General features: G+C 40.0%; 1 long non-coding RNA gene across 1 annotated transcript in view; it reads left to right on the top strand.

Annotated features, from left to right (window-relative positions):
- Window positions 1-7,652, top strand: part of LOC134799387 (uncharacterized) — a 236,320-nt gene extending 228,668 nt beyond the window's left edge. Inside the window, exons 2-5 of the long non-coding RNA XR_010145397.1 lie at window positions 777-1,239; window positions 4,659-4,862; window positions 6,719-6,861; window positions 7,353-7,652. This is a non-coding gene — a long non-coding RNA (uncharacterized LOC134799387). The remainder of the gene's footprint in view (window positions 1-776; window positions 1,240-4,658; window positions 4,863-6,718; window positions 6,862-7,352) is intronic.
- The last annotated feature ends 7,948 nt before the right edge of the window (window positions 7,653-15,600 follow it).

Here is a 15,600-nt window from a genome sequence, read left to right as displayed (position 1 = left end):
TAATGTTTCGATCCGATTTCAACATCGCACTTCCAATATATATCCAGTTTCATGAACCCGAGTAGAGACCATATATTTGGGAAGACGTATAAATGACCGGAACTTATCGACTGTAATTGTATTACGATGGAATTTGAGCGAAGATATTTACTAACCTATTACTAATATTATAGCGCTAATATATATACTTGCGCGTTTTGCGACTTCAGTTCAGTTCTTATGGCATCTGTCCATTGGGACAATTTTGCCAGCATCAGCGACTTGAATTATGTGGATATTTTGGCCCTCCTCTGTGATCGCTTGTCCCACATCTCATTTACCGTTTTTTTCTTTTTCATTTAAGTTCAGTTTTTTTCTTATAAATGGCATCTGGACAATTTAGCCAGTGTCAAGGTAGTGAGAGCTAAATTAAGCGATAATTATAATAGTGTACGGTTATGAGTCAGTAATCAAAGGTCCAAAAACCACTCTCTGAAGATTTACACAACGATTTAAATGTCATGAATTTTTTATAACAGGTACATACTTACCTATTTCGGTACCTACCTACATTTCGTTTTGGAGGAACCATTATGAGTTTCAAAATATGAGAAATAACTACCTGATGCTTCTAATGCTGCAAGCGGTGTTTCTGCTTTAAATTCCTTTTTTACCACAAATCGCAATTAAGACGAGATGGGAAACTACCATTTAATCAGTCCATTTTCCATTACCAGCAATAAAGCTTATCATTAATTCGATTAACGGCTTCAAACCAACGCCATTTCTTTCTATAGTAGGTACATACATACATATAATCACGCTTATTTCCCGGAGGGGTAGGCAGAGACCACGGATTTCCACTTGCTACGATCCTGACATACCTCTTTCGCTTCCTTCACTTTCATAACATTCCTCATACACGCTCGCCGGTTTAGGGTGCCTAATATAGTAGTAGTAGGGTGTATAGTAGGTACGTTTCCTACAATGGTTTTTTTGTCCCTTATAATTCTCCCATTCCTTGTCCCACTATGCAGCACCGAGATACAAAAATTGGTACTTGGAGGGAAAAACGTGACGGACATAGGACAGTTTCCACACGCTCTGTACATTCTTTTTACTTGTCCCGGCGAAACCGGCACATGGTTGTGTGGAGGGTCCATATTGACTCAAAATATATTTCTGACGGCGGCGCACTGTATGAATATGCAGTGTAATATGAAAGTAGAGGCGGTTGCGGGTAGTGAAGATATTGGAAAGGTATGTTGAATAGCTTTTTGAGATTTGCCCCTTTAAGGATGACTCACGCTAGACCGGGCCGGGCCAGGGCCGAGGCGTCCGAGATGTCATTTTCTATGACGGCTGATTGGTGATCACGTGGTGCTTTCCATAGAAAACGAAGCGCCGGAAGCTCGGCCCGGCCCGGTTCGGTCTAGCGTGAGTAGAGATGGGTCGCGGGTATTTACCTAATTTACCCACCCAGGTAAATACCCGGTAAATACCCATCTACCCGGTATTTACCCGTATCTACCCAAATGGACGGGTAGATTCATTTCTTGTTGCACATGTCGATTTGTGTTAAAGTGGAGATATAAACCGAGTTAATGGTTGTAATTATTGTGTGTTATTTAAAATGAAATGGTTTAGTGAAACTTGCAGTTGTAACTAAGGAATTTTTAGTTTTTGATAAATATTAAAAAAAGGCCGTCATAAGAGTATTTTTTTAGATTCGAGTAAATTATCGTACTTATACGTTGATAATACACATTCCAACTGCGGTCGGCGGGGGGTGTGGTTGGGGGGAGGGGGGTAGAAGTGAACTTTTTCATATTTCTTGGAATCTGTCATTAATATCGAAAAGTGTTGTATGTACAAACTAAAGTAGACATAATTTTCTACAAAAGAGGTTATATACATTTTTGTCCTAAAACTAACTGTATTTGACTTATGAGCTTCCCAAGTTGTGATACGGCACAATTTTTTTTTATTATCATTTATAAGTAGTCTTTATTTTCATCTTTTTAATGTATATTAAAAGCGTTTTAAAACATTTCCGGAAGCCAGGGAATGATTTTACACGATTTTCATAATTGTACTGATATGTTAAAATCGAACTTCATCTCATATCAACCTTTTCATACTTAGTTTGAACATACATTTTATGTAACATTATAAAAAAGTACTTAAATTAATCTTATTTATACTCACATACCATTTAACAATTCAAATTTAGAAGAAAAACGAAAATACCCGCGTATTTACCCGCGGGTAGGTAAATATCGGGTATTTACCGGGTAAATACCCGCTCTCGGGTATTTACCCGGGTAGTTACCCATCTCTAAGCGTGAGTCATCCTTTATCTAGCGAATTTTCATATGTTACGATTCATTCGTGTGGGTTGTATTCTTAGTCACAAAAGACGATACATGCGTAAGTAAATGCTAATTTCTGACGCTTGAAGCTAGACTCCTGACGCTTGTCGCGTCAAACGCCATTTGAACAAGGGCTACCACAAAAATATAAGAAATCCAAGTTTCGTATATGAGTATTTACCAGGGATGTTACGGAGCTCCGGTTCCGTTTCCGTTAAGGCGGAACTTCCGTTTGGTATTACACATCCGTTTCTGTTCCGGTTCCGTTATGTTTGAAACGGAAGTTATAACGGATGTCAATGCTTCGCGCGGCGGCGGCGTATACATCAAAAACAAACAGCCTAGGTTCATACCAGTCATTCGCGCATCGCCCCGCTTGCCACGTGCTACGCTAATTTGTTGTTTGTTTGTATACTTTGTTTTATTCGTGTTATTAGAATTAAAATCGTATGTGTTCTGTTGTGTACTGACTACTGACTGTGTGTAGTGTGTGTGGTGAATGTTAGTGTGTAAAAAAACGGACAATGAAGCCGAAATCAAGTTCGATTTAGAACTATTTTGATGAAGTTAGTGGGGACACGGCTAAGTGTAAACTTTGTCTGAAGGTTTATTCTAGAAAGGGGAAAACGGCTACATCGTTAAAAAGTCAGGCTCCGATTCTGGTTCCGGTTTTGTTTTCGGTTCCGTTTTCGGTTCCGTTTCCGTTTTCGGTTCCGTTAAACTAAATTGAAAACATCTGTTTCCGTTTCCGGTTCCGTTAAAACCACATCCGTTACATCCCTGGTATTTACCTCTCTGTCACTCTTGCACAGGTCGGCTAAATGCGGCTGCCATTTTTGCTCATTTTGCTGTTTGGAGGTACCTATTGTAGCGGCTCTGCAAGTCAGTCAACATAATATCACTATGAGTTTTTAGACTGCGGCTTTACATTTGCGCCTTTTTGAAATTCTGAACACTGGTTAGTAATGCGTTGTTGGCTCTAAAAACTCTTGCATAGAGCGGCAGAGAAGAAAATAGACGCACGAACAAAACGAAATGGTTCGTGATTCTGATTAATGACCAGCCGGCCTAGCCAAGGTGACAATCGCTATCGCTTCGACAACGAAACGCTTTGTGCACTCTCTATCACTCTTTCATATTAGTGCGACAGTGACAGTTGCGTTTCGATCGCTACGAAGCGTAAGCCACTGGCATGTTAGCTACGCGGCCAGCATGGCGATAAACGCTGCAAGTGTCAGCCTTGGGTCAAGTCGCTCGAAACGTATTTATTGAGCTCGATTGAAAACTTACGTTACTAGCTACTTATTTACCTACCTACTTACTCCGTTGGCTCAGTGACCCAAAATGAGACTTGGCCTAAAGTAAATAAATCGATTGGAAAGGCCTTACAAAAACATGGAACGTTTTATCTACCTGGCAAAGTTCTTCATAATACCTTTGACAATTTTACAATACTTAACCTTCCTTTCATTATAACATTTCCTAATTTCCCTGTGCTACAAGTCAAAGTTTTAAGTATCCATTTGAAGTAAAATCATTGATAAACAAACAAAAAAAATATAGAAGCATCGACAAATTTTATAGACGTAAATATTACGATGAAAATAAAACATAGATCTTACAAGCATGGCAAAGTTAACACCATCGGGCAAAGTTGACTTTACCTTTCACTCTTCATTCCATAACCTCACACATGTAGTGCATAATTATTTTTACCATCGTATTTTCATCGAAACGTACGAACGTGTCTTCAGTCTTGCTATTTCAGTCAGTCTCGGTACAAAAAGTACTGAGGTAGACTAAAGTAGGTAACATGACGAATACGAACGTTTCGAGAAAATACGATGGAAATCAATTATGCACTACATCTGTACCTTTTGATCTTCATAATTGTTATTGTACAGGGCATTATGATCGTTCCGAGCGGATTTTGCTATATTTAATTTAAACTGATAACCTATTTCATTTCATGTTTAAGGCAAAGAGCATAATACGAATCATCGACAAATACACACGACACGAATATTTCGACGAGCAAGGGCCATCGATGCGCAACGATATCGCACTGTTGGCTGCAAAAGTGCCCCTGCCGCTAGAAAGGAATAAAACATGCTGTTTTGATTTTTTGAGATCTTACAAGCATGGCAAAGTTAACACCATCGGGCAAAGTTGTCTTCATCTCTCACTATTCATTTCTTAACTTACCTTTTATCTTCAAAATTGTTATTGTACAGCGCATTATGATCGTTCCAAGCGGATTTTACTGTATTTAATTTGGACATACTGAAAACCGATTTCATTTTTAAGGCCAAGAGCATAATACGAATCATCGACAAATACACACGACACGAATATTTCGACGAGCAAGGGCCATCGATGCGCAACGATATCGCACTGTTGGCTGCAAAGGTGCCCCTGCCGCTAGGAAGGAATGTAAAACGAGTCGTGTTGAACAGACGCTTTCCAATAAACACAACTATGGTGGCCGTTGCTGGGTGGGGAAGGTATTCCGTAAGTATAGTTTCTTCTTCCGGACGCCTATGAAGCCGATGATCCCGGGTTCAAATCCTGGTAAGGGCATTTATTTGTATGATGATACAGATATTTGTTCCTGAGTCTTGGTTGTTTTCTATGTATTTATGTTATTATATGTATATTATACATATCGTTGTCTAAGTACCCACAACACAAGCCTTCTTGAGCTTATCGTGGGGCCTAGTCAATTTGTGTAAAAATGTCCCATAATATTTATTTTATTTATTAATTGATTTATTCTTCTTCTTCACCGTGAAAACATCGTGAGGAAACCGGACTAATCCCAATAAGGCCTAGTTTACCTGGGTTGGAAGGTCATATGGCAGTCGCTTCCGTAAAAACTAGTGCCTATGCCAATTCTTGAGATTAGTTGTCAAGCGGACTCCAGGCTCCCACGAGCTGTGGCAAAAATGACAACGCGAGGAAGAAGAAGAGTTTCTTCTTCTTCTTCGTCGGATACTCTTGTCAGAGCAGTCGTGGTCATTGAGGTAGTTGTACGGCCTTTTTTGTTGTTTCCCGCCATGCTTCTCTTTTTATTGCTTTCCACCCGCACAGATTTAAGGATGACTCCAGTACCGTTTTTACCATAAGGGCACACGGGGCCCGTGCCCAGGGCCCCCATCCTCAGGGGGCCCCAAAGGACAGACAGTAACAGTATATTTGATTACCCATAATAAATAGAAGATCATAGTAGAAAAACCGGACAAGTGCGAGTCGGACTCGCCCACCGAGGGTTCCGTACTTTTTAGTATTTGTTGTTATAGCGGCAACAGAAATACATTGTGAAAATTTCAACTGTCTATCTATCGCGATTCGTGAGATACAGCCTGGTGACAGACGGACGGATGGACGGACGGACAGCGGAGTCTTAGTAATAGGGTCCCGTTTTACCCTTTGGGTACGGAACCTTAAAATGTTAGTTTAATTCGCTTTCTTGGAAAGCCAAAAGGGCCCCAAATTCTTATGTGCCCAAGGGCCCCAGCATAGTTTAAGACGGCCCTGGATGACTCACGTTAGACCGAGCCGGGAGCTTCCGGCGCTTACTTTTCTATGACATGAGAGGTGATCTCGTGATGCTTTCCATAGAAAACGATGCCCTGAAAGCTCCGGCCCGGACACGGCCCGGTCTAACGTAAGTAATCCTTTAAAGGTGACCCGGTGAGACGTTTAACTTGGTCGGTCCATCGCATTGAAGTATAGTTTACAGAAACTGTTCTTCGAAAGACCCCACACTATACTCACCGCAATACCAGTTGTCGACTGAGGTCAGGATGCTATCTCCTTTACTCTTGTTAAGACCCACCAAGAGCGAAAGAAATGGCATTATGCCCTCAGTCGCCATTTTGTATTCGGCTACTATACCGTCTTATGCGTTATGGAAAATGGTGTCGCTACGCGGAATGGCACCTAGTACAGAAATTGGGGGTCATCCATTAATTACATCACACGAATTTGATGATTTTTTGACCCCTCCCCCCCTCCTTGTCACACCTGGTCACATTGTCTAACTTAACTTAATTGAACTATTAACAGGGAAAAAACAAATCAAAACCATTTTCGGTTACAGATGTAGTTAAAGTGACGTCACAAAGTTTGTGACTCCCCCCTCCCCCTTGTCACAACATGTCACATTTTCTTGACCCCCCCCCTTCGTGTGACGTAATTAATGGATGAGACCTTGTAGGTATAATTTTTTAAACATGCAACTTTGCCTGGGGAAGTTAAATAATCCTAAGACGGTCCTTTTTGTGCATAACGTACATTTTGAATGTAACTCCTCAATGAGTATTATGCTCTAACAAAAATGCATATAATTATGCATATTTTTTCAGGTAACTAGTACCGATTGGTCAAAAAACCTGAAGTACGTATGGCAGTTTATTAAACCCGAAAGATATTGCCAAAAACGTTTAGGAGAATCTTTGTGGGCTGGTCAGATGTGTGCTTCAAATGACGTTAAACATTACCCAACTATGTAAGTATGGAAAATTAGTCAATAGATGTCCCATCTAGAGCTAATTAAAAATACTGGACGCTTATTTGAAACCCTATTTCTATGAAATTATGACGTATAAATAACACTTGCACTGCGTGTGCTATCAAGATCTTTGCAGACTTATCTTGGTCTAACTCTACATGACTGTTTCCCTAGCTAATATCACCATAAATTTAAACTAGAGATGGGCCGAATATTTGGTAATTATTCAGTATTCGGCATAATTATTTTTCAATACTATTAGAAGTATTAGAACAAATTAAATTATTTACAGAAAATATTTTAATTTATTTTATTTAAAGTAGAAACACTACTTACTATATAAATTATAAACTAAAATAATGTCATATACTTACTAAGAAAAAGCGACCAAGGCCAGTCCAGTGCCCCAGGCTGGAATCGAAATATTCGTATTCGGCAAAGTCCATATTCGGCCCATCCCTAATTTAAACCTACTTTTTGGCACACAGCCACGACTCCGGATGCGCGTTGGTCACCAAATCCGGACACCAACTAGGCCTGGTGTCCTACAGGATACCCACAGCGCCCGACGTCGTCGTATACACGAATATCACCCATTTCATTCCGTGGATAAGGAAGCAAGCACGCATATTGTTCTGTGCAGTATCCAAATTGCCAAAAGAAACAAATGATGATGATTATTACGGGGAGGATCCGAATGAAGAACCAGACAAGAATACTTTAATGCATAAATTAGACACTGATTTAAACTTTCACGATTTTTAAACATTATTAAATTGCACAACGGGACTTAAGGTTGACTCACGCTAGACCGGGCCGTGCCCGGACCGAGGCGTCCGACATGTCATTTTCTATGACGGCGGATCAGTGATCACGTGATGCTTTCCATAGAAAATTAAGCTCCGGAAGTTCCGGCCCGGCCACGGCCCGGTCTAACGTGAGTCATCCTTTAATCGCGTATTTAAGTTTTAAGATTTACCTCCGACGTTTCGAGGACGGCGTTGTCCCCGTGGTCTCGGAGAAGACTGGCTAAAGTTGACATCAACATCTTCTAGCCGCGCGAGTTTTTCGAACTATCCGCACTTGGTCTTGTTTATCAGTTTGAACGTTTTAAACTTAAATACGCGGTTAAGTCCCGTTGTGCAATTGAATAATAAATTAGATAAGTAGAAAGACAGTATTTTTGCAATGAAGTAGATACTTGGATTCATAGCAATTAGATTCACGCCACTCCTGTGGATATCCCAGCTTAAATTAAACTTAGTGAACTTAACTGAAGAAGGTAAGTCATAACATAAAATTAAATATATTTTTTTACAAATGATCATATTATTTATAACCTTGGATATCACGGGCCTATAATCCCGGTTTTTTGATAGGCTTGCGTGGGGACACAGATCCAACACGTAGAGGCCCCTTGGAGAGCTTTTATGTCTTGTAGAACGCCTGCTGGAACCCGTTCACAGGTGCAACAATAGACACCCATGAACCGGTCTCAGCAGGCATTGGGACTATTGTAGAAAAAAAGAACAGTATACCGCGGTCTATGGATTGAAGTTTGAGTGGACTATGAGACTGGGTTATTACAAAGACGTACGGACACCTGCCATAACAATGTTTACACAAGTTATCGAGGCAGGTGATGACTTGCCGCGCACTAGATGGGCCCCTGAAACTGCCGTCGCGAAGACGACCAGGAGCAACATCAGTGTGAGCGGCTCAGGGGTGTCGAGAGGTGTGCGCCGCTTTCTACCCAGTGGCTGTTAACAGCCACTGTGCCAACTCGCGTCTTATGCATCTTTCACTTCCACCCCTGGAGCATATAGCTCTAACGACTCCTCTCTGGACGGCCAATTAAGGCAAGCCAGAGCTGAGAGTCCTGCGGGTCCCCTTGGGGTCCACTCCGACCGACGAAGACACGCCGGAGACGGACACCCTGACCGATTCTCGGGAGTACTCGGGTCCGTGGGGTCGTTACTTCCCAACAGCTCGCCACAAGCTGCCCTGCGGGCTTAAATACCTTTATTATTAAGCTGTAAATTTATTTGTTAAAAATACAATACCGGCAAAACATAACATCTGGACAAATTGGCTCTATATTCTAGCCGTCACTTATTAAGTATACAAAACAATTTATTAATTATACAAAAAATAAAAACTAAAGTGGAAAGAATATACATCATTAGTACAAAGGCGAACTTACCTTTAAAGGATGTCTTCCATATAACCATTATAACCTAACTTGTCATTAGTACATCTGTTTTTCACAAAAAACATGGTTTCTTCATAGTTACATCTGACATAACAGAAACTATCATTACAACATGTATAGTTCGGAAGGTTACCTCAGAGGGTCTACCGCGAACGTTCGACGTGTTGTCTCCCTGTTACACTTACGTACGAATTTACAAGTGCCACAGAGACGCAACACGTCGAACGTGTTTCGCGGTAGGCCCTTATAACCGCCGAAAAACGTGAATAATGTTGTACTTCCCGCTTGATATAAGTATCTGCACCATGTTCTATACAAATTGCGTAATAAAACTTAAGTGGGCCGAGATTTGATAAATTAATCCAATGATCACTTTGATTGCGTGGGCGGATACGTGAGAGATTTGCATACAATCATTTATAAGCCAGCTGTAAGTATTCAAAATCACTTTCTGACAGCAATTTGTTATTAAAACATGATTGTCGTGTCAGTAAGTCGGACCACTAACTCCGCATGCCATTTACAATGACAAAGTGTAGGAATATCATCATTAACGTCAAATTTTGACGACCGGTCTGGCCTAGTGGGTAGTGACCCTGCCTGTGAAGCCGATGGTCCTGGGTTCGAAATTTCGAATCCCGGTAAGGGCATTTATTTGTGTGATGAACACAAGTATTTGTTCCTGAATCATGGGTGTTTTCTATGTATATAAGTATGTATTTATCTATATAAGTATGTATATATTGTATATCGTCGCCTAGCAGCAATAGTACAAGCTTTGCTTAGTTTGGGGCTAGGTTGATCTGTGTAAGATGTCCCCTGATATTTATTTATTTCTATGAAAATATGATGTTTATAAAACACTTTCATACTTTGTTTTGTTTGAGTGCAAAGTTAGCCTAGATGCACTCCAGAGATTGATAATTGTACATCACGGACAAGAAGGTAAATATTTTAATTACAACACAACTTACTACTGGCATAGATAAATATAGTGAGATTAGAGTGCTCACTCCATACATCCGTTTTGGTACCAAAACAACTATTATTTTCGCAGTCGACATCTAGCATCGAGTAGTGGAATTATCAGTACCGCTACTTGATACTAGAATTCTCTAGTGTCGCGACTCACGAAAAGTGTATTTAACAACAATTCACAACTAATATTAAAAGCAGAAGGAGTTGAAAATAGAGTTCCGGTAAATCCGGTTATAATATTAGCTGAAAATTGTTGAGCTGACTTTTCGGTCGGTGCAACATCTATAGTCAAGTAGCAGTACTGATAATTCCGCTACTCGATGCTAGATGTCGACTACGAAAATAATAGTCTTTTTGGTACTAAAAGTGAAGTACCTATGGAGTGAGCACTCTGTGTACTTGTTTTCTCTAATCCTAATTATTCCGTCATAAATATCTGGTGTCATAATTACTCGGGAGCAAAATTGGAAGGTTACAAGGTAATTTGATTTAGAACATTACTTGAGCATTAATTTCTCAGAGGATATTTTGTACTCTCCTGAAGATGCCTCGTAGAGAGGCGAAACACGTGTCGAGTATTGTTCTTTTGGTGGTGGTTGGTTATATTTATTTGGGTATTTATTTTTGCGGTGGGAGGGTGGGAACATTCATTGCATGTAAAAAATACGCAAGTAAGTATAACGGGTTAGCACTGATTAACTAGCACGTTATCTTTTCGCGGATTAGCAAAGTAATATTTTGGTTTTAATTTTAAACTATGTTTTCTGTTGCAGTAAGAAAAAATGTTTAATCTAAAACTTAATATTTATGAAACTCTTTATCTAAAACTGTAGGTAATTATACTCCGTTTTGGATTTCACGGGCCTATACATCCCGGTCTACAGATCCAACACGTAGAGGCCCTTTGGAGAGCTTTAATGTCATGTAGAACGCCTGCTGGAACCCGTTCACAGGCGCAACAATGGGAGGACTATTGTAGAAAAAGTGAAAAGTATACCGGTCTATGGATTGATGTTTGGGTGGACAATGAAACTGGGCTATTGTAAAGAGGTCCGGACACCTGCCATAACAATGTTAACACCGTCATCGAGGCAGGCGGTGACTGGCCGCTGACTAGATGGGCCCCTGAAACTGCCGTCGTAAAGACGACCAGGAGCAACATCGGTGTGAGCGGCTCAGGGGTGTCGAGAGGTGTGCGCCGCTTTCTACCCAGTGGCTGTTACCAGCCACTGTGCCAACTCGCGTCTTATGCATCTTTCACTTCCACCCCTGGAGCATATAGCTCTAGCGACCTCTCTGGACGGCCAATGAAGGTAAGCCAGAGCTGAGAGTCCTGCGGATCCCCTTGGGGTCCACTGCGACCGACGAAGACACGCCGGAGACGGAGACCCTGACCGACTCTCGGGAGCACTCGGGTCCGTAGGGTCGTTACTCCCCAACAGCTCGCCACAAGCTGCGCTTCGGGCTAGGTATACTTATTATTAATGATAATTTATAATTTCAAAGATAAACGATAGTTATTTATCTATGTCATGAATTTTTGAAAGCATAATAATTATACCTAACTTACGCAACTTTGCCCAGCAATGTTATACAGATGGCAATGTTACCTTTAGCAATTCCATAGGAAAACATGAATTAAAATACATTCATCCATTTCAATTCCAGACACGTAAATTATATAATTATTATGCAATTCTTATCTCTGCGATGTGAAAATTACAGTATTGAACATCGCGATGACTCTGCGATCCTCGTAAATTACAGTGTAAGTACTCTATCATGTACGATCACGTTATAAATGACTTTATAGTTTACAGTACTCATAAAATCCACATTGTAATGAGGCTCAAATGAATATGAATCTTATGACGTTGATAATAGGGTTTGTTTGGTGATTTTTATGTTGAAGTAGGCATTGATATGCAAAATGAATGAACTTATATTGGTTTTCTGAATTGAAATAGGTACCACAGTCTGCAGCAGTTATTATAGGTACCTACCTATAGATGTAGTGCATGATTATTTTCCATCGTATTTTCACGGAAACGTACGAACGTGTCTTGCTATTTCAGTAAGTCTCGGTACAAAAAGTACTGACGTCGACTGAAGTAGCATGACAATACGAACGTTTCCGAGAAAATACGAAGGAAAACAATTACGCACTACATCTATTCTGAACTACCTATGACTATTACTACACTTTATAAAACAAAGTCCCCCGCCGCGTCTGCCTTTTTGTTGTGTGTATAGTTCGCGATAAACTCAAAAACTGCTGAACGGATTTTCATGCGATTTTCAACTATCAATAGAGTGGTTATTGAGGAAGGTTTAGCTATATAATTTGTTAAGGTTTTGTGTAACCCTTACGAATCCGGGGCGGGTCGCTAGTACATAATAATAGGAGGTTTCAGAATAAGAAATTAAATGAAATGAAAATAATTTATTTGAAACAACACAATCTTAAAATTAATAGATGACAAGCATGTGATATAGTTATGCAATTGGTTGTCTCAAAGAGGATACCACTCAGCATATGTCGGAGCACTTAGTGCAACGACGCTGATTTTCAGTGGACCCTTAAACTTATAAAATAAGAAATAAAACATTACTAACTTAAACATACTAAAACATATAAAAAACAATGCAACGCAGGTAGTATTATAAAATTACAATGGCCGGCATAAAAACAGAATCAGAATTCTTTCAATAACAGGTACTTTGTATGGAAACAGAGATGAATGAGGAATGTACACGTATCGCCGTGTGCCTGCTATACGGCCACAATTCAAAAATTTTAATTTTCTGGATTATTGCAGATTCGTATTCAAAATTGTTCAATTTACGACCTTATTTCGAGAGCCATAGCATAAAAGGTCTTTAAGAGCCTTTTTCTCACAAGTGGCCTTATGGATTTGACCATAAATTGTCAGACGATTCCCTGCAATACAGCCACTTGCCAGTCTGCCGCCTCCTGCTCCCGCGGCGTTCGCACGTGAACCTGACGGCCCTTTTGAGTTGTGGCTATATAGCACACGTTTTAAATGAAGCTTTTGAGTTGCGTCCTAGAAAATAATAATTAGATAATGTTGCTGATTATAAGCTAGTTACACATATTATCGCGTACAGTGATCTTGATCCTATCAAAGTTGATAAAATAAAGGGATTTTAACTATTTTGGTGTTTTTATTTATATTTGCATGGTAACCTTTATCCAATAATTTTGTGTTTTAATTTGGCCGCATCCCAAAATCTTTAAAAAACGTGTCTTCAATACGGCCACAACTCTAAATACCTGTCTTTCGGGCCTTGTGTCTTAAAAAATATACATTTGTTTTAAAAAGTGGCGTGGTCATAAGGAGGGTTATATCATTCCGAGTAAAAAAGCTAAATTTTAAATTCATAGACCTAAAACTAAAGGAGTAAGATCCTATTAAATACCCTGAACTATACTCTCACAACTTTGAGACGTGGATTTCTCGAAAAAACGGTTTTTTGAGATGTGGCAGTGTAGCAGGCACACGGCGGTATAAGCTACAAAAGTACAAAAACATGTTCATCATAGAATTAAAATGAACAGCGGCATTTCTTCTAAACATGAAAAAAAAAATTAAAAATGAAAACATGTAAGCTAAAACGCTTAAAGTTGTTGTGAAACAGTCAGTCTCGTTCTTATTCCGGACAGCTAGCCACGGTAGCTAATGAACAATGCCACGTTCCTTGCCTTGCCCATTACGTATCAGCCGTAAGTGACATTGAAAACTCATACTATTATTTACCGTATTTTCGGGCAATAAATTCCATGTTCAAACTTTTGAAATAGCACTTACGGTGGTTATGCTTGAGGCAGTTCTGTAATATGTACTCACAAGTCGAACGACTTGAGCATTATTTACAAATGTGTTTTTGACTAAAGATGATATCGAAATTGCATTGATTTTGCAATTTAGTAAGAGTAATAAGCGCCACTTGCACCATTCCAGTAAGAGCGTTTTCACATTGTCCGATCCGATATCGGATGTCATAGGCGCCTTCCGACATCCGATATCGGATAGGCGCTTCCAATAAATTCAGCCATGTCGGAGCCCCCCGTCAGCTGTCGGACCGATAATATTCGCTTGTATTCGTATGTGTATGCTTGTTGTAGAAGTGTGCAAGACCGCTAAAGACTGCGCCCGGGCGCGCCCCCGCGGCCTCACTACGCGGATGTAGGATCCTACATCCGATATCGGACCGGTTAAACCGGAGTTACCATGGTTACCAGTACAATTTGACAATGGGTTAACGGTTTAGTCGCTTAACCCCGGGTTAGTGGGACGGTGCAAGTGGCCCTAAGAGTCACACGGCCCTGCCGCGCCGCCAATAAGCCGCTCCCATACTATCGAAGTTACGTCTCATTTTAAAACGACAATACTTACATTAAGTGAAACTGGCATAAACATTTACGTAGCAAACATCTATGCATGGTACCATTGACCGGGGTGACTTTCAAATGCAGGGGCGACTTTCAAATTCTAGTTTTTAAGCCATCATATATATAAAATTGAAAAACCAGTACGGGATAAAAAACGAGCGAAGAAGAGAGATGGCGCCTTACAAATTTCTAAAAAAGTTTTTGACACGTATCTCGAATACAACGCACGTATGATAAGAAAAAACTGTTTAAATCTATTATCTACATATTAGATGTGCTACAGATTAGACCAAATAATCCGTAAGTTAAAGTAAACTAAATTATGTTTGTCATGTTGGTATACAGGTATTTCTGAGTTTTTTTACACGAAGTAAAATAAAAAGTGCTGCCAACCTCAACCTTAGTCCATAGCCCATACGAGTGAATTATGCCATTTATGACATATCAATCAAATTAATATTATCGTATGATTAACGTGTTAATAATTTGTATTTTATTGTTTTAAATTTATTTTTGAGTTATATTATTCAGATTGACTTTCACAGCTTCGGCAAACATTGCCATTCGTCCGGGGAACGGGCTAAGAATGCTGAGATGGGCCAAAAATACAAAGTTGATAGTAAGTTATGTAGGTAGATTAAAGTGCATGTTCAGATATTATTGAGCGACCTGATAAAAATAAGCAAATGTACAGTCAGCAGTCAGCCAAATATCGTAATATAATTTTGTTGCCATAGAAATAAGGATGTGGTCCGATATAGTGGCGAAATATTGAGAGACAAAAGCGGCTAAATTCAGTGGTGGCTCGGACACTTAGAGAGAATGGGAGAGGATCGTGCCGTGAATAGAGCGCAGGTACTTGGGACAACAAAATGGGAGACGCAGAGTGGACGTCCTAGGTACCGCTGAAACGACGTAGTTGCTCAAGACCTGCTCAACCTCGGCCATGGCGACTGGCGAGAGCTATCGCAAGACCGAGAGGACTAATAGACTACCTATGTTTGTATGAAAAGGCGATTTAAGGGCGGTTGTCGTCCATATTCGTCTTAAGGCGAAAATTAATCTAATGAACGTTTTTGCAACTAGGCTTATAAGAACAAATAATAATTTTATCTTGAAACAAGTTTTAAAT

This window comes from Cydia splendana, chromosome 18 (assembly GCF_910591565.1).
Source record: "Cydia splendana chromosome 18, ilCydSple1.2, whole genome shotgun sequence".
Taxonomy (NCBI): Eukaryota; Metazoa; Arthropoda; class Insecta; order Lepidoptera; family Tortricidae; genus Cydia; species Cydia splendana.
This window is presented reverse-complemented; position numbering and strand designations above follow the sequence as displayed.